Raw genomic sequence first — 18,764 nt, 5'->3', positions numbered from 1 at the left:
GGCTCTCTGCCCATCCATCCTTTCCTCTCCCCAACCCCTGTCGGCCACTGATTATTTTACTATCTATGTAATTTTCCCTTTTCCAAAATGTCACGTAATTACATAGATATTTTACTCTCTATGTAGTTTTTCCTTTTCCAAAATGTCACATAATTGGAATCATACAGTATGTAGCCTTTTTGACTTCTTTCACTTAGTAATGTGCATTTTGGGTCCCTGTATGCCTTTTCATGACTTGATAGCTCATTTCTTTTCTCACTGAATGATATTCCGTTGTCTGTAGGTACCAGAATTTATTTCTCCGTTCACCTACTGAAGGACATGTTGGTCACCTCCAGTTTCTGGTAATTCTGAATAAAGCTTCTATGTAGGTGCCAGCCCTACAGGGTCTGTGGGTTTTTTCTCCCCGTGTGCAGAGATGAGAGATTGTAGAAGAAAAGACACAAGACAAAGAGATAAAAGAAAAGACAGCTGGGACCGGAGGACCACTACCACCAAGACGCAGAGACCGGTAGTGGCCCCGAAGGCTGCGCTGTTATTTATTGGATACAAAGCAAAAGGGGCAGGGTAAAGAGTGTGAGTCATCCAACTGATTGATAAGGTCACGTGAGTCACGTGTCCACCGGACAGGGGGCCCTTCCCTGTTTGGCAGCCGAGTCAGACAGACAGAGAGGACAGCTAACGCCATTATTTTTTCTATGCTCTTTTCAGAAACATCAAAGACTTTAATACTTTCACTAATTTGCTACTGCTATCTACAGGGCGGAGCCAGGTGTACAGGATGGAACATGAAGGCGGACTAGGAGCGTGACCACTGAAGCACAGCATCACAGGGAGACGGTTAGGCCTCCGGATAACTGCAGGTGGGCCCACAAAAGGTGGAGGAGTAGAGTCTTCTCTAAACTCCCTTTCCCGGTCTGCTAAGTAGCGGGTGTTTTTCCTTGACACTGAGGCTACCACTAGACCACAGTCCGCTTGGCAACGGTTGTCTTCCCAGACGCTGGCGTTACCGCTAGACCAAGGAGCCCTCTGGTGGCCCTGTCCGGGCGTGACAGAAGGCTCGCACTCTTGTCTTCTGGTCACTCCTCACTATGTCCCCTCACCTCCTATCTCTGTATGGCCTGGCCTTTCCTAGGTTATGATTATAGAGCGAGGATTATTATAATATTGGAATAAAGAGTAATCGCTACAAACTAATGATGAATGATATTCATATATAATCATATCTATGATCTAGATCTAGTATAACTCTTGTTATTTTGCATATTTTATTACACTGGAACAGCTTGTGCCCTTGGTTTCTTACCTCGGCACCTGGGTGGCTTGCCGCCCACATTTCTATAAACATTTCTGTGCAAATTTGTGTGTGGACATAACTCTTCAACTCCATTGGGTAAATAATGAGGAGCACAATTGCTAAATCTTATGACAAGACTATGTGAGCTTTGTAAAAACTGCCAAACTGTCTTCCAAAGTGGCTGTGCCATTTTGCATTCCCACAGCAATGAATGAGAGTTCCCGTTGCTCCACATCCTCACCAGCATTTGGTGCTTTCATTCTTGTGGATTTTGGCCATTCTAATAGGTGTGTAGTGGTATCTTATTGTGTCTTAATTGGCAATTCCTAATAACATATTATACAGAGCATCTTTTCATATACTTAGTTTCCATCTGCAGATCTGTTCAGCTTTTGCCCAGTTTTGTTTGTTTTCTTATTGTTGAGTTTTAAGAGTTCTTTGTGTATTTCAGATATGAATCCTTAGATATATTTTGCAAATATTTTCTCACAGTCTGTGATTTATCTTTTTATTCTCTTAACAGTATCTTTTGAAAACAAAAGTTTTTCATGTTAATGAAATTCACCTTCCCAATTTTTTTCTTTGCGGATCATGCTTTTGGTGTTGTATCTGAAAAAAAATCACCAAATCCAAGGTTATCTAGATTTTTTCCTTTGTTATCTTCTAGAAGTTTGAAAATTTTACATCTCATATATTGGTCTAATATCTACTTTGCATTAACTTTTGTAAAAAGTATAAGGTCTGTTTACATATTCTTTTTTTTTGTTTTTGCATGTGGATGCCCACTCGTTCCAGAACCATTTGTTAAAAAGACTCTCCTTTCTCCATTGAATTGCTTTTGCTCCTTTGTCAGAAATCAGTTGGCTGCATTTCAGTCTGTTTCTGGGTTCTCTGTTCTGTTTCACTGATGTATGTGTATGTGTCTTCTGTTTTGCCTTCAATTTAAAAAAATATCTAAATATCTACTTGCTACCTCAATTTGCTTGTGAATTCTCATTTGTAAACAGAAAAGCATAAATTAAAGCCTGAGTATCTTTTGGGGTAGATGTTGCATTGAATACAATGAGCAGAATGAGTTATAATCTTAAAGTGAATATGAAAATTTGACCATAGTGGTAACAGATTTGCACACTAGTGACATCAGTGACAGAGTGCATTGCAATATTGCTTCCTCCGGTAGGCTCAGCTCTGCTTCACACCAGGTAACTACCAATCCCTTTTGTGCTTCATTCAAGGATTTCTGTGGGGTGGAAAGCAGAAATATCATGAGCTCAGTGGAGAGAGAGAAGGCAGTTTCCCAGGCTGGGAGCAGTCAGATCTCTGGTGGGTCCCAACACTGCTCTGTAGCAGTGCCTACAGGGTGATGGAAACAGAGACAGGGTGAACATGAGGTGGGTGCTGGCCCCAGGGTTCCCAGTGTTAACAGGTTCCCATGGTCTAGAAGATGCCCGGAAATGAGATCTTCTGGGCTTTAGGGGCCCCTGTGGAATTGGAAAATAAGGAAGTGAGCAGTGACAATCTAGACTGGGTATTAGAGGTACATCTCCCATTTTTCAGAAACCAAGGAGCGTTTGATCAGTAGTGAAATTGTGGCACCCCAACAATGGTGGAGTGGAACGTCCTGCCATTCTGGAGGGTGATGGCTCAGGGTCAAGACTCAACTCATTAGAAAATAAAAGAAGTTTTTTTGTTTTTTTTGTTTTTTTTCCTATCTGAGTTTGTGAATGAAGAGCTACACTGCTGTGAAATGTGCAAATCGTTGGCTGTTGTTTCTCATGTGCATTCCAGGAGTATAAAGTCCAAAATGAAGCTGTTCAAACCATCTGGGAAGAGAAAACAGCATGACAAGGAAAGGTGTATTTGTCTGATCCCAGGAATCAATATAAACATCAATGATAACCCCACCTATTTTTTTAAATGTATGATTTGGATGAAACAAGAGAAAGAAAATGATTGTTGCTGAGTCCCTGCTGCAGTCCTGACACAGCTCTCCTTATTTTGTTGATGCTCATGAGGACCCTGATGTCTGAGGAAGAAGGTTCCCGTCCAGCTCTGCCCCTGGTGTGTCACATGCCGGCCTTGTCAACGTACACGAGAACCTGACAGGGTGAGTGTTATAACCCAATTATAGAAAAGGAAACTGGCTCTAAAGTGTTTAGCATCTTGCCCAAGTTCTGACACTTAGCAGAGTCCTGAGTTTAAATACAGCGTCGTCTTGCTCTTCGACAGCCTCAGCACCACATGCCCTGGGTGGCCCACGCAGTGAGTCACTGACAGCCCTCGTGGTTGGCCCGTGGCACAGCATGGAGCAAAATGGTCCAGTGACCTTTTCAGACACTTTGGCAATTCGTGGTATAGTGTATGCAGTCACTCCCAGTGAGTCCTATTGTTCAGTTTAATAGAATACCTAATTCTATGTTTATTCCGAATAAAGGGAGATTTCTTATGGTTTTTAAGATTATGAAGCATATCTATTTTGCCTACAAGTTGGAAGTTCCGATACTGTGATTTATCTTTTTATTCTCTTAACAGTATCTTTTGAAAACAAAAGTTTTTCATGCTAATGAAATTAAACTTCCCAATTTTTTTCTTTGCGGATCATAAGTGCCGGTTATGCTTCTTTGCGGAAGCGTAAGTGCCGGTTATAATGATGGGTCTTTTATAAGACTGAATTCAGCCCAGCGCGGTGGCTCACGCCTGTAATCCCAGCACTTTGGGAGGCTGAGGTGGGTGGATCACGAGGTCAGGAGATCGAGATCATCCTGGCTAACATGGTGAAACCCCATCTCTACTAAAAATACAAAAAATTAGCCAGTGTGGTGGCGGGCGCCTGTAGTCCCAGCTACTTGGGAGACTGAGGCGGGAGAATGGCGTGAACCCGGGAGGCGGAGCTTGCAGTGAGCCGAAATCGCGCCACTGCACTCCAGCCTGGGCGACAGAGCGAGACTCCGTCTCAAAAAAAAAAAAAAAAAAAAAGACTGAATTCACATCAAACTGAATCAGTAACTCCAGCTGTATGAACAGGGTGAAACATTAAACATTTAATGAAAACAATTCCTTTCTTAGGTCACAGCAAGGACTAAATATGTCCAATTATCATGCCCACTAAGAAGATGTATTGTAATATTTGCAGTTAATCACTCATTCAGTTCAAAGGGTATTTATTAATTGTCTGCTCTGGGCATCACATTAATTGGAAGCAGTGTGTTCACATGGAAACAAAACTTACCTGAGACTGTAAGTCACAACTTTCCATGACCAGCACACGTTTCTAATTTGAAATACATATCTAAAGCTTCAAATGCATAAATAGATATCCCACTCTAGAACTAAGTCAATAGTTGCTTTGAATTAATTGTTTAAATTATCCTGGGAATCGGAAAGATACGTCTACATGAAACAATAACGGCTATATTAGAGTTAGTAAGCTTTAGAAGACCATTTTCATCCTAATATATAAACATAATACCTAGGCACACTGTTTAAATACATCTGCAACCTACTATTTTTAGATTTCAGTAAATCATTAAACCTTAAATTTGGAAAAGATTCCAGTGTTAGACCTCTAGACTATGAAACTTGAATGTTTTTCTAAATTTTTTGAGTTTTATCCAGAAATACAGATTTTCCTGGCACTAAGAACTGCAAGAAATTTCACTTGAAGTCTCCACATAGTCAACCATGTAATGTTAACATCAGTGTAATAGATACTATCACAAACATCATGTGACTTTTATTTTTTTTTATACTTTTAAGTTCTGGGATACACGAGCAGAACGTGCAGGTTTGTTACACAGGTATACACGTGCCATGGTAGTTTGCTTCACCCATCAACCCATCATCTACATTAGGTGTTTCTCCTAATGCTATCCCTCTCCTAGGCCCCCACCCCCCCGACAGGTCCCAGTGTGTGATGTTCCCCTTCCTGTGTCCATGTGTTCTTATTGTTCAATTCCCACTTATGAGTGAGAACATGTGGTGTTTGGTTTTCTGTTCCTGTGTTAGTTTGCTGAGAATGATGGTTTCCAGTTTCATCCATGTCCCTGCAAAGGACATGAACTCATCCTTTTTTATGGCTGCATAGTATTCCATGGTTTATATGTGCCACATTTCTTTATCTAGTCTATCATTGATGGGCATTTGGGTTGGTTGCAATTCTTTGCTATTGTGAATAGTGCTGCAATAAATATACGTGTGCATGTGTCTTTATAGTAGAGAAAAGTATTCCTTTGGGTATATACCAAGTAACGGGATTGCTGGGTCAAATGGTATTTCTGGTTCTAGATCCTTGAGGAATCACCACACTGTCTTCCACAATGGTTGAACTCATTTACACTCCCATCAACAGTGTAAAATCATTCCTATTTCTCCACATCGTCTCCAGCATCTGTTGTTTCCTGACTTTTTAATGATTGTCATTCTAACTGGTGTGAGATGGTATCTCATTGAGGGTTTGATTTGCATTTCTCTAATGACCAGTGATGATGAGCTTTTGTTCATGTATTTTTCGGCTGCATAAATGTCTTCTTCTGAGAAGTGTCTGTTCATATCCTTCACCCACTTTTGAATGGGGTTGTTTTTTTCTTGTAAATTTGTTTAAGGTCCTTGTAGATTCTGGATATTAGTTCTTTGTCAGATGGATAGATTGCAAAAATTTTCTCCCATTCTGTAGGTTGCCCGTTCACTCTGATGGTAGTTTCTTTTGCTGTGCAGAAGCTCTTTAGTTTAATTAGATCCCATTTGTCAATTTTGGCTTTTGTTGCCATTGCTTTTGGTGTTTTAGTCATGAAGTCTTTGCCCATACCTATGTCCTGAATGGTATTGCCTAGGTTTTCTTCAAGGTTTTTATGGTTTTAGGTCTTACATTTAAGTCTGTAATCCATCTTGAGTTAATTTTTGTGTAAGGTGTAGGGAAGGGATCCAGTTTCAGTTTTCTGCATGTGGCTAGCCAGATTTCCCAACACCATTTATTAAATAGGGAATCCTTTCCCCATTGCTTGTTTTTGTCAGAGTTGTCAGACATCCTAAACTTTTTAATTTAAGAATTTACATTTTTTAAAGTAACTGACAATAATTTAAAAATCCATGACTTAAAAAATAATAATTCCTCCTATGTTTTCAACCAAGAGAAGTGAAAATCTGTTTACACAAAGGCCTGAATATAAGTATTCATAACAACTTTCTTCTTAATAGCCAAATATTTTAAAAATAGTCTATCACTGCAGAATAGATAAACAAGCTGTAATATATTCCTGCAGTGGTTACTGCCCAACATAAGAAGAATGAGATACACCCTGGAAACCACATGGATATATCTCAAAGGCATTAAAATATATGAAAGAAACCATGTATAAGATAATTTACTGTATGATTCCATTTATATCAAATGCTTTTCTTTCTTTCTTTTTTTTTTTTGACAACATCTCACTCTGTCACCAAGGCTGGAGTGCAGTGATGTGACCACAGATCACCGCAGCCTTGACCTCCCAGGCTCAGGTGATTCTTCAGCCTCCTGAGTAGCTGGGACCACAGGTGTGTGCCACCACAACTGGCTAATTTTTTGTGTGTGTGTATTTTTTTTTGAGACAAGGTTTTGCTATGTTACCCAAACTCCTTGTTCAAGTGATCCTATATTCTCAGTCTAGTGCTAGGATTACAGACATGAGTCACCACGCGTGGCCTGTATCAAATTCTAAGACAGACAAAACTAGAGTGAAAGAAAGCAACTGCCAGGAGCTGTGGTGGAGGGGGCACTGACTACAGCAGCATGCATGCAAGGGAATTTTGGGGGTAATGAAATGTATTTCAATGGTAGTGTTGTGTACATGACTATATATATTTGTCAAAATGCATTCATTTGTACACTTAAAATTACTAAATTTTATTATATGTAAATTAAACTCAATCAGACAATAAAAAATAAACTTTTGATCCTGAAAAAATACCTACATACACACAAACTACCTCTGAAACAAACTACTTTTTCAGAATTTCTAATTTAAATATTCAGAAATATGAATGATGACGATGAATTTTAACAAGGCTTGCATAATTCAATTCTGTTTTGGATCATGCCTGAGAGGCATATTAGCTGCTGGACTTCTGTAGACTTCCTGACCTCCTTTGCATATGAAAAAACAGGAGGTGGAGACAGAAACAAGATATGTAACTAATGTACAATGAAACTTTCTACTGCCCAGGAAATGAGGCTTTCTATTGCCCAGTGAATTGTGCCTGGCAGCACAATTCACTGCTTCACAATTGATCATTCTTTTTACCCTCAAAGCATCCTTGAAATGACTGACTCAACCATGAGAGAAACTCTGTAAATATTCTCAGATACAAACTCACAGTACCAGCTTCACAGAACACCTGCAGGTGCAAGTAACTAAAAATCCAGCTCAATTTGACTTTAATAAGAAGGCAATTTATTGACTCAGGTGGGTAGTTCAGAAGCAGACCAGGCTTCAGGGTGAATTTGAGCAAAAAGAAGCTCATGGATGCTACCCAGGACTCAGTCTCTTCCCAATTTTCTGCTCTGCCTTCAGTGAAGTCAGAATCATTCTGAGTGTGGCAAAATCTCCAGGAACAATTTCTGAGGCTGCATTCTTCATCAAAGAGGGAGCATGAACAAGCACACTCTTAGCACAACTTGTATTTGACTCTAATTGGAACAACGCAGGCCCTTGCCCATCCCCAAGTCCATTAGGGGGACCAAGGGAGTGCTGTGTGGCACCTGGCATGAGCCTCAGTTATGCATCCACCTTGGAACCAGTAACTGTGACATAGGGTGAGACGGTGCTGGTTAGGTTAAGTCAACCAGCACTCACCCCATGTTTCAAACCATGCGACTGAATAGCTCAGGGCTCTGTTAGGAAGGAGAAAGGTGGATGCTTCTCGAATAGCACCCAACACTCAACTGCAATTTGATTTAACAGGAACCTGGAGGCCTTGCCCATAGAAATCTCTCACAGTTGCTTGGAGAGAGAACACTCAGTACAAAAATCTTATGGCAGCAACCCTGTGGCCTCAAGGGCGCCACGGACTTGGTGTGGGGGGTGGGGAAGGGAGGGTGGGGAAGGGCTCAGTGTCTTCTGAAGATGAAGCGGAAGAATAGATGGCACTGCCTTAGCAGAGTGGAAAATGTGTAACCCCAAGAGATGCCTACAGAGGCAGCTGAGCCACACCACAGACTCCTAGAAGGGCTTGGGTTAGGGTTTCCACGTGACTAGGTAAGCAGAGGAGATGGTGAGGCAGGCACAGGGTCGGTTCAAAGCTGGATTGGGAAGAGTGTGATCCCAAGACCCCTCAGTCCACACTGGCAGTCAAATACTCCTCCCTGACATCGGAAAAAGAAACAAGTTATTTTCTTCAGACATTGAAACAGGACTTTTCTAAGCTCCAGGACACTGGGTAATGCTGCTTATGCAAAGATAGTATTTAGTGAAAGCCAATTTACTGAGCAGGGAGATCTGCAGACTCTTTCTCCCTCTTGGCTCCCAGAATGCTGGGGTCAGACTTGCAGTTAGGAGACTGGTGACCTCTTTTTGGAGAGGATCTGCAGATACCAACATTTCAGGGTTTCCTCAGGTCCAGGAGTGCCAGGCTCCTGTGCACTCTTCCTTTGGGGAAGCAAAGGAAGACTCCATCTGTGCTTTTGGCCCTGGCGTTTCCGATGTGGCATCTCACACAGGAGTTCAGCTCCTCTCAGAGTAGTGGACCCAGGATTGTTTGTAAAGACCTACCAATAGCTCAATGTCCATGCACGGGGTAAGAGCACAGCGTCCACAGAGAATTTCCTGGGGCCCAGAACTGGTGCTGGGGCCCATAGTGGAAAACCTCAACCCAACACCTGGGGGTGCTCTTAGGAACCAGCACTTTCCTGGGGCAGGAAGAGGTGACAAACCCATGGCAACACCTGCCCACCACAACACCTGAGTCCACACCCGCCCACTACAACACCCACCCACCACAACACCTGCCCACAACACCTGAGTCCACACCCGCCCACCACAACACCCGCCCACAACACCTGAGTCCACACCCCCCCACCACAACACCCGCCCACAACACCTGAGTCCACACCCCCCCACCACAACACTTGAGTCCACATCTGCCCACCACAACACCCACCTACCAGAACACCCAAGTCAACACCCACCCACCAGAATACCTGAGTCCACACCCGCCCACCACACCTAAGTGTACACCTGCCCACCACAATACTTGCCCACCACAACACCCACCCACAACAATACCCGCCCACTACAACATCCAAGTCAACACCCACCCACCACACCACCCGTCCACCACAGCACCTGAGTGCACACCTGCCCACCACAACACCTGCCCACCACAACACCTGCCCACCACAGCACCTGAGTGCACACCTGCCCACCACAACACCTGCCCACCACAACACCCAAGTCAACACCCCCCAACCACACCACCCATCAACACCCATCCACTCCAACACCCCCCCACCACAACACCAGCAGCAATACCTGCCCACCACACTTGAGGAGCCTTGGGCAATCGCCACCCCAGGCTCTGGGGCCACACTGAGGGCAAGCTGAGGCCTGAACTCTCCATCCTGGCTCTCGTTGTGCTGATCTGAGCCCAGGAGAAGGTCATGGAGAGAGAAGGCCAGGTGTGCCCCTGGACAGTCGCTGAGACTCTCACAGGAAGCGGCATGCAGGGGAAAGGGGCTGCAGGGCCAGGAGTGTGAGGAGGCCCCAGAGTCGCACATCACATCGGGAGGAGGTGAAGCTCCTGGGGCCCGGGCCTGCTGGCCTCCTCTGAGCTGGTGCTTGGGGAGGAAAAAATATCAAAGTAAGTTGTATTGATGGTTCCATCATCATGCAGGGTTGGAGTAATGACCAAGCTGACCAGCAGTATAAGTGTTTGTTAATCGCCTTCTGGGGACAGGAGCAGGTTAACTGAGTGCGTTTGAGGGACAAAAACAAACAGAGCATTTATTTTTATAATTCATAAAGCCAAGACCGCTAAATGAATGCCCAGTTGAAAACACGATGGGAATTTAAACAGCCTTTGGAAGGAACCCCCCGGTCTCTGTATTCACACAGGTCAGGCTGTCTGCGCGTCGGTGTGGGAGCAAATATTCCTCCCAACTGGTTTTCTGCCACATCTGAGGGCTTTGAAGATGCTGAGGTCCTTCGGTATGTCCGTGGCTCACAAAGGCCCCATTTGGTGGCATTGGACACAGCTGCAGCCACCTGTGCCTTTATTCAGGCTCCTGCAAAAACAGACAGGGCGCAGCTGCTGACTGCTTCTCCTCAACTGTTTTCAGGATGCTGGGGGAAGCACGGGCGCTTCTGCTGTGACTGATGTGACAATCGTCCCAGAGGTGCCTCCTTCGCCCGCCACATCCCACAGACCTGAGAGGCCTTGACTGGAGCTGGCCCTGCCCATACCTTGGTTTTGGACTTCATGCCTCCAGAGCTGTGAGAGAAGAAACTTCGATTGCTTTAAGCCCCTGGGTTTCTGGTAACTGACTACAGCAGGTGTGGGAAGCCAGCATCCTTCCACACTGGTGCAGAGGATTCTGAGATGTCCAGGTAGACTTGGCTTTTTACCAGGGTGCAATTGAATTGAGACATCATTTAGTACAAAGTTTAATTTTAAACATTTTGTGGAGTACATCAATTTTTTAACCTGATTTTAGTAAACTCTTTGCCTAATAACAGGTCATGAAGAGTTCTCCTTATGTTTTCTTCTAAAATGTTTATACTTTTGTAGTTTTCATTTAGATCTATGATTAATTTCAGTTAAGTATTCATAAGATGTGAGGTTTAGATTGCAGATGTTTGCACATGCGTGTCAACATGATTCATAACCGTTTGTTGGAAAGACTCCTTCCCTCCATTGACTCCTTTTGCATATTTGGCATATTTGTGTTCTGGACACTGTATTCTGTTTCAAGGATCTATACATTTGCTACTCTGCAAATGCCACCGTCTTGATGACTGCAGATTTATAGTAAGTCTTAAAATAAAGTAGTTTTAATTTTATGTTTTCTCCAACTTTGTTCTTCTTCAGTATTAAGTTGCATATTCTCTGTCTTTTGCTTTTCCATATGAAGTTTAGAATCAGCTCGGTTTAAACATTTTTGTGGGATTTTAATTGGAATTGCATTAAACTACAGATCAGTTTGGGGAGAGCTGATGTATTTCCCATGTTGGGTCTTTCAATCTATGAACATGTTGTTTCTCCATTTATTTATACATATATACATATATGCAAAAATTGTCTTCATAGGTCTTTTGTAGTACTTGGAGATCCTGTACATGTTTGGAAAGATTCATACCTAAATGTTTCATTGTTTGGACCTGTTATACAAAGGCATTTTTTAAAAAATTGAATCTCCAATTATACATTGCTATTAGGTAAAAATATGATTGGCTTTCTATGTAAATGTAGAAATATGATTTGTTGATCATAAATTCTACTTTGCTAAATTCATTATTTCTGGGAGTTTATTTATTTAGTTTTTGTGTTTCTTGGGATTTTCTGTGTGTAAAATCATGTCATCTACAACAAAGCACACTGCTGTTTTCTCTCCAATCAATATGCATTTTATTTCTTTTTCTTGCCTTATTGTACTGACTGGGATTTTAAGTGTGATGTCCAATAGGATTAGAAAATCTGGGCATTCCTATCTTCTGCCTGATCTCACTGAGAAAGCATATGGGTCCCTCACTGTCGAGTGTGAGGCCGGCCATAGACCTTCTACTGATGCCCTGTTCAGGTTGGAGAAGTTCTCCTCTAATCTTTGTTGCTGAGTTTTTATCATAAATTGATATTGCTTTGTCAACTGCCTTTTGGCATCAATTGATATTATCATGTCATTTTTATTCTTTAGACTGTTAATATGATATATTGCGTTAGTTGATTTTACTTTTTAAGCTATCAAACCACCCTTGTATTCCTGGAGTAAATAGCACCACTTGACTCTAGTGTGGTACTCTTTACTCTTTTTGTTTATTGCCAGATTTAATTTGGTAACATTTTAATGAGGACTGTTATGTCTATGTTCTTGAAGAGTATTGATCTGTAGCTTTCTTTATTTGAATGCTCTTTGTCTGGATTTGGTATCCTGATGACTTGCCCTCATTAAATAATTTGGGGAGTCCTCCTCTTCTATTTTTTGAAGACATTATGTAGAACTGATGGCATTTCTTTGTGAAATGTTTATTAGAATTTCTTAGCAAAAAAATGGGCCTGGAGATTTCTTTGTTAAAAGGTTTGGGAATACAAATAAGCCTCTGAGGGTATTGCTTTCACATGGGATGAGTTTGTGTTTTCTGAAGAATCCATCTATTTTACCTGAGTGTTGAGTTCATGTGTGTGGAGTTGTCATATTATTCCCTGTTTATCCCTTAGTGTCTGCACTGTCTATAATGATGACCCATTTTTCTTTTTCAATGTTGGTAAACTGTGTCTCCCTCCCTTCCTTTTTTATTCAACGGTATTGTTAGAAGTTCATCAATTTTATTCAAATTTAATCAAAGAATTAGGTTTGGTGTCATTCATTTTTCTATTGTATTTTAAAATAATTTTGTTGTTTTTTGATCTTACCTTTATGATTTCCCTCCTCCTGCTTGGTTTTGATTCATTTTGGTTTCCTTTTTCTACCTTTTAAAAAGTGGAAACCTACATTATTGAGAACTTTCTATCTTTTTAGTATAATCTTTATTAATAGAGCAGCAGTGTTACCGTTCCTCACTGTGGACTTTGTCTATTTCTCTTTTTGGGTTTTTAAATTTTTGTTTCAAGTATTTTAGAGTTCTGGCATTTGGTGAATTCACATTTAGGATTATTGTTTTCTTGACCCTTTTGTCATTATTTATTTCTTCTCTTTATCCCTGGTGATTTTGTTTGCTTCAAAGCCTACTTTGCCTGATACTAACGTGGCTTATCCCACTGTCTTCGATGAGGGTTTGCATGGCGTTTGCTTCACTTTTTGTCTTTTGATTTTCATTCTATCTCTATCATTATTTTGGGGTGATTTAATTTTACACAGTGCATCACTGTCTAGGAAATAAAATGTACATCGTTAACTTTTCACACTTTGCCTGGAATCCATATTTGCTAGTTGGAATTTGTGACTCCATCTCCACGTAGGTCTCCTCCACCTGCCCCTCCAGTGACAGGAGAGTTTCGAGCCAGGTCTGCACGCCGAGTCTCCACGAGAAGATATTCTCATTTAATGCATTCCTTTCTCATGTTTTTCCCTGTTGTTAAGATTGGATAATTTCCATTGATCTATATTCAAATCCACAGACTCTTTGTTCCATTCTGATATTTCTTTACTATCTTCTATAATCCCATCCCGTGAGGTTTTTTTCAAAAAGAACTTATTGCCCCTCCATTCTAAGATGTCCATTTGGTTTATAGTTACATCTTCTAGTTCCTTCCTGAGATTTTCTCCCTTCTCATTTGTTTCAAGAGTGTTTGTGACTAGGGGTGCAGTGATTTTATCGTAGCTATTTTCATGTTTTTGCCAGCAGATCACATCTCAGTCAACTTGGCATGGGCATGGGCTGGCTGGTTCCTGCATGAGTTGCGATTTTCCTGGTTCTTCATATCCTAGTAAGGTTGAATTGCATTCTGGACACCATGAATATTATGTTAGGAGACTCTGCATCTTATTTTACTCCAATGAAGATTGGTTTGTTTCAGTGAGCATTAACCCAATTAAATTCATGCTGCAAGTTTCAACTAACATTTTGTGGTCTGGGTTTCCACAGCCAGTTCCTTTCTCAAAGCCTTCAATGCTGTTTGCATGTGCCCTGTGTGTGCACCACCAGGGTCTAGGCTGAGGTCTGCCCACGAGCTCCAATCCACATGTGAACAGCTCAGGGCAGCCCAGGAGGCCACACGCCACTTACCAAGACTCTCCCTCTCCTGAATCTCCCTAAAATGTCCTTTCTCCCTGGGAACCCTCATTTTCATTCTCTAGCTAGAAAGCCAGGGATTTAGTTACCTGCTGAGCTGTGCACTCCCACGGCTGTGGCAGGCCTGGGCCAAGGGCTGGGAAGATGAGAGAGGAAGAAGCAGTGGGGCTGGCCCCATCCTGCTAGAGTCCCACATGGAGAGGAGGTTCCCCCGCGGGACTGGGTCCTGCCCTCTGCCATTGTCTCCACAGCTGCTGCCACAGACCCAGGTGATTGCTGGGGGCAGGGGGCAGAGGGCAGGGGGCAGGGGGCAGAGGGCAGGGGGCAGGGGGCAGGGGGCAGGGTGTGGGGAGGGGTGGGGTGTCTGCCCTTCCCCTTAGGTCCTCTCTCTGTGGCCCCCAGCTCAGGCTGTGTGGTCCTTCCTGGAGTATCCTGCACGTGGCCCCTGAGAGCTTGTGGACCCTGCTGCCTCGATGCAGGCAGGGGATGCAGGGGGGATGTGGGAGGGGACGCAGGTGCACCTGCTGCCTGGCCACTGCTCCTCATGTTCTGCCCCATTGTTCTTGCCAGAGTCCGTGGCCAGGGGCTCCCTGGGAGAGATGAGTGGCATGTCTCCCCTCCTCAACCAGTGACAGGAGCCCCCTGAGTTGCGCCTTCCCAGCAAGGACTCCAGAGGGCTCTGGCTGCAGACCTGCCACGGCTTGCTTATATGTTCAGTCCTGATGTTCAGGAACTAACATCACTTAAATATTTGTGCAAACTTCTGTCCACGGAGTCATGAAGCTTCAACTACTGGGTACTTTACATGGAGTCCTAGTTCACATGCACTAGTTTCCTTTTCTACTATTTATACTTTTGTGGAGCATTAAAAGTTGTTCTATAACGTTTCTGTCCCCTAAAAATGTCTTTTAAAAATGAAATTTGATACATATAAAATACCGAGGCTTCTACAGTTATGTCTTAGTCTGTCCACGTGATCATTAGCTGGATGGTTCAGCTCATATGGTGCTGAGGAACCATGTGGCTTAAGAGCTGTGACGATTTTCAGGACTTTGTTATGTAGAAGACGATTTCTGTTTCTACTTTGAATATAAATGTACGTCAGTAGGAACAGGACGGGAAAGCCATCTCGTGGCACGTCACTATGTGTTAAAAATTCTAAGATGTATTGTCCCGTGAAGAACTTCCAAAGGGATGGCTCGCTGACGGACGGCTCCTGACCACGTTTCGCTGCTTCAGGGTTGGTTCTGCTGCATTGGTCTTTCCTCGTGGGTGACGGCCAGGATTTCACCCCAGCGCAACCTACTGAAGCCCCACTCCTCTGACTTCAGAGCTGTCCAGGGCCCAGGCTATGAGGCAGCTGCTGAGAGGTCCCACGTACAGGTTGGGTGCACCTGTTTTCAAGGAACTTACAGGACAGCTCCGGGAACTGAGGCTGACACAACAATGGAGAATTCAGGCTTTGTTTCACTTTCTTAAAAAAGAAGTCCAATTGGATGTATGAGTATGACCATGAGCATGCATAAATATAACTAATTTTTGAAAGTGCTGCATACGTGAGTGCTGGTTCTCGGGTGCCAGTACAACGCCACGTGTGTGAGGCTATCGACATTAGGAAGACAAAGGACAGTCCCAAAGTACAAGTCAGAACAGGGTCAAGCCCTGGAGGAGATCAGTGAAAGGCCACCCGCCACCCCCAGAGCCTGGCAGAAAGCAGCTCGCCCACGAGGGCTGTCCGGGTTCTGTGCCAGCTTCCCGGGGCTACTTAACAGCGTTCCAGAGACTGGGGGCTTCAACAGCAGAAACCTATTGTCTCATGGTTCTGGAGGCCAGAAGTCTCTGAGATCAAGGTGTAGCCAGAGGTGGTGGCACATGCGTGTAGTCCCAAGTACTCAGGAAGCTGAGGCAGGAGAATTGCTTGAACCAGGGAGGCAGAGGTTGCAGTGAGCCGAGATTGCGCCACTGCACTCCAGCCTGGGAGACAGAGTGAGACTCTGTCTCAAAAAAAAAAAAAAAAAGTTCCAAGGTTCCAAGTACTGTAAAGAAAAATAAAGCAGGCTGGACTCAGTGGCTCATGCCTGTAATCCCAACACTTTGAGAGGCTGAGGTGGGAGGATTGCTTGAGCTCAGGAGTTCGAGACCAGCCTGGGCAACATAGCAAAACGCTGTCTCTAAAAAAAAAAAAAATTAGCTGGGTGTGGTGGCGTGCACCTGTAGTCCCAGCCACTGGGGAGGCTGAGGAGGGGGGATTGCTTGAGTCCAGGAGGTGAAGGTTGCAGTAAGCCGAGATCATGCCATTGCACTCCAGCCTGGATGACAGAGCCAGACCCTGAAAAAGAAAGAAAGAAAGAAAAGAAAGAAAAGAAAGAAAGAAAGAAGGAAGGAAGGAAGGAGGAAAGGGAGGGAGAAAGAAAGAAAGGGAGAAAGAAAGAGAAGGAAAGAAAGAAAGAGAAGGAAAGGAAGAAAGGAAGCAGAGATGGGGGCATGCTGGGGAGGGGGCTGGGGATGCACGGGAGGGGCTGGGGATGCAAGCTTTCCTGACTTCCCACAGTTCTCTGCCCCTCTCCTGTCTCATGGTGCAAGGGCCCCCTGGGGCTTGCAGTGGTTTTGCATCAAGCTAATATCTTGTTCTTCCCAACAGACGGAGGCCCATGGAGGCTTCTCTGTCCTCCACAGGGAACAGCATTGGCCTAAACCTGCAGACACCATTGCAAAGGGAATTGAGGCAAACCCGCTGGTGAAGAATGATTCCAGCGTGGGGACAGAGGCTGACATTTCTTGCGTGGGTGATTTAATGTTGGGCCTCAATTTTTCACTCCCCCGTAAGAGTATGACATAGCCACAACCTTGCCAGGGCCCGAGGGAGGGTGGATGGACTTATCCATCCCATAGGTGATGCTCGTGGCTGGGTGACTTTCTTCTGCCAATGAGATTTTCACAGATACGGCACAAGGAGAATCCTGGAATGTGTGGGCACTGCCAGGCCTGCCCTCTAAGGCTCTTGATTTACCCCATGAGATGCGCGTGCCCCAGGGAACGGCGGCTCTGGCTGCATGATGAGAGGCGTGTGGAGCAGACATGGTTCCCATCGTCAGCGTGGAGTCAAGGCCAGACTAGATCAGCCTAAGGCCAGCCACGCCACGGGTGCAGGAGTGAAGAGCAAATGCCAACTGTCCATGGAATTGACTTTCAAAGGGGCGTGTCATGTGCCTCATCCCAGCAACAGAGAAGGCATTGCTCTATCAGTCAGTTGGTAAATGATTATTGACAAACCATGTGCTGGGAAGGTGGAGTGATTTGAGTAGATTTGGCCTCTATTCTCATGGCGCTTCCTTTCTAGAGGGGAAGGCAGATGATGGATGGATAAATATAAATGATTCTAATAGGGAGGTGCGGCAGTCATTAAAAGTAATGGCAAAAAAAAAAAAAAAAGTAAAGAAAAGAAACTGGGAGGAGCCGATGTTGCAGTTCATTAATAGTAACAGCAAAAACCGCGATGACTTGCGTACCAAGCTAACACAGTAACCACGGGTGTGCAAAATGTGGCGATGGGCGAGTTCCGAGTGCTAGGAGAGCATCTAGCTTCCCGGAGTCAGGAGACGGGGGTTGGCAACCTAACCAAGGTGAAGCCCAAGTGAGGGGTGTGGGCAGGGAGCGATATTTCAGTGGAGACTCCAAGGATGAATGGTATTCAGAGAGTAAACCCCGATAGAGAAGGTGTGTGTCTGTCACAGAGAAGAGCCTGTGCAAAAGCTGGCGGGTCGAGAGGACACTGTGTGTTCATCCACCTGAGGGGCGACCAGCGGCAGCTCAGCGGGTTGAGAGGAGGATGCAGAGCCCAGGAAAGGCACCGTAGGCAGAGAGCACAGCAGGGCAAAGGCCTGGAGTCAGGCCTGAGTCTGTGTGTTTTGAGGAACGGACAGAGGCCTGTCCAGCAGGAAGGGAACGGCACAGGGGAGAGACCTTAGGCCAGAGCTGAGGGCAGGGCAGAGGGCAGGGCTGTGCTGGGCACTGTGGGCTGTGGATGGTGCTGGCATTTAAGAGGGGAGACCATAGACCTGGGCAGAGGGCAGGGCCATGCTGGGCACTTTGGGCTGTGGATGGGAGCTGGCATTTATGCTCAGGTGATGGCAATATGTGAAAAGATTTTAAGGAGGGGAGTAAGAGTTGGGATGAATGTGTATTCTGGGAATCTCAACAAAGTAAATTCATAGTTGGAATTTTCATAAGACTTCTGCAAAGGCAGAGAGAAATAAGATCGTGACTACAGCTGTGTGATGATTTTATTTAAAAATATTACTAAGTTTTTAAGCGTGATTTCAAATGGTGTGTTTCTGTTTCACATTGGACATAAGTAGATTTTAAGGCTAATGGAAAGTAGAAAAGTTAACTCATGAACATAAAAGAGATATGGATTTGAAAACAAAACATTTATTCATTTACTTCTGCTGCAGATTTCTTGACTGCTGAATTTCATGAGAAGGGATTGTTCAGGGAGGGTTGTGGGGCTGAAGACCTGGAGAGGAGCTGGTGCTACCGCTGTTCAAATC

The 18,764-nt window shown here is 44.2% G+C and overlaps 1 long non-coding RNA gene across 1 annotated transcript; it reads left to right on the top strand.

The window, feature by feature from the left end:
• Positions 1 to 605: 605 nt before the first annotated feature.
• LOC129058301 (uncharacterized) lies at positions 606 to 12,814 on the top strand. The gene is made up of 3 exons (XR_008523388.2): positions 606 to 863; positions 3,313 to 3,404; positions 10,608 to 12,814. It is a non-coding gene; the product is annotated as an uncharacterized LOC129058301 (long non-coding RNA).
• Positions 12,815 to 18,764: the final 5,950 nt, after the last annotated feature.

This window comes from Pongo abelii, chromosome 2, assembly GCF_028885655.2.
Source record: "Pongo abelii isolate AG06213 chromosome 2, NHGRI_mPonAbe1-v2.0_pri, whole genome shotgun sequence".
Classification (NCBI taxonomy): Eukaryota; Metazoa; Chordata; class Mammalia; order Primates; family Hominidae; genus Pongo; species Pongo abelii.
The sequence above is the reverse complement of the archived record's forward strand: the minus strand, read 5'-3'. Positions and strand labels throughout refer to the sequence as shown.